We start from the raw sequence: 1713 nt of genomic DNA, 5'->3' as shown, positions 1-1713 counted from the left end.
CGTGTTGTGCAATGCCCACGGAGGATAGAAGAGGTTGTCAGATCCCCTGGAACTGGAGTTACAGACAGTTGTTAGCTGCTATGTGGGTGCTGGGATTCGAACCCCAGTCTTCTGCAGGAAGAGTCAGTGTTCTTAACTGCTGAGCCATCTCTCCAGCCCTGATTATGCAGAAGCTTTTTGATTTAACAAAACCCATTTGTCAATTCTTGCTACTAATTCCTGAGCTGGTAGAGTCCTTTCAGAAAGGCCTTGCCTATGCCTATATCTTGAAGCGTTTCCCCCAACACTTTCAAAATTTATATTTTAGAGTCTTAGATTAAGGTGTTTGATCCATTTTGAAATGATTTTTGTGCCAGGTGAGCTGTATGACTCTAGTTCCTTTATCCTACATTGGATATTCAGTTTTCCCAGCACCATTTGATGAAGAGGTTGTCTTTCCTTCCAATGTACATTTTTGGCACCTCTTTGACAATCAGGAGCCTATAGCTGCACAGGTTTATGTCCAAAATGGCAAACAGAAATACCCCTTTGTTATCTTATAGATTGATCTTGCAAAGCTGCCCTCTGGGGCTATTGTAGATAATAGGAACTGTTCCTTCATTGTTATGCTTGCTTTTCAGAGTTGAAAACGTGTTTAGATGTGAGATTTGTGGGGTTGTTTTGCTTTGTTTGATGTGGGTACTGTATGCAGGGCCTAGTGCAAACACGCAGCCCAGCCTTGTACAAAGTGTGCATCCAGCCCGTGTGTTTCTTTTACAAATGGATTCAGGATAAGCAGAGTGAAGCCTTCTTTTCTTGCAGTAAAATGCTTTACAAAGGCCTCTCAAGCTGCCTGTTGGTCGGTCTTTCTCAAAGTCAATTCTATATCGTCCAAGTTTTAAAATCAATGCTGAAGGATTCAGCTGGGGAGGACTGGAAGCAGGGTCCAGTCCTGCTTCCTTGTGAATGCTTTCCACCTGGTTTCTGCTCTTTCCGCATCATCTTCTACCACTGAGGCAGCTTGGAGTGAGGCAAAGAGAAAGCAGTAGAAACGAGGCTGTTTTTAGACTGAAGTCCTGACTGCTCTTGTGAGCCTGACCTCCCCTCATCACTGTTGAATGGAGGAAGCTCTGAGCATAAACCTAGGATGACCACCAGCGTTCAGAAAAATCTTTAAAATGTGATCTTACAGTACAGGAGGATGAGTGCTGAAAATCAGGGGAGGGGTACATTCTGACAGGTATGTCGCTGGGTGGTATTGTTGTGTGAACATCACAAAGATGTGGGCTAGTCACTGGATGTGGGCAAGAGCTGTAGGAAACACAAGAGGCATGGATGAGTCAGCAGCATAATATTCTACAGAAGATTGTGTATGAATGCTAGTATATTCTCAACCAATGGTAAAATGTGTGGCAAGCACAGTAATGTATTAGCATTGTCAGGTATTATAGTAATTGTAGCTGTTATACGTTCACGACGGGCAGTGAAGCAGCTTGGTTTATGGCAGCAGCAGCTTGATCATGCTCTAAGCAGCAGCTTGATCATGCATTGGGCCAACACATGAAGACAGCTGAGCAGCATGACGGAGCACACCTGTAATCCCAGCACTTTAGACGTGGAGGTAGGAGGATCTCAGATTTGACTACCTTGTGCTACACAGGAAGACCCTGTATCAAACAGAAACTAGAAAGATGAAGGAAGGAAGGAAGGAAGGAAGGAGGGAGGGAGGGAGGG

The sequence above is a fragment of the Nannospalax galili genome, unplaced genomic scaffold (genome assembly GCF_000622305.1).
Source record: "Nannospalax galili isolate Female #2095 unplaced genomic scaffold, S.galili_v1.0 scaffold43, whole genome shotgun sequence".
In the NCBI taxonomy this organism is placed as follows: Eukaryota; Metazoa; Chordata; class Mammalia; order Rodentia; family Spalacidae; genus Nannospalax; species Nannospalax galili.
Note: the sequence above shows the minus strand (reverse complement) of the source record.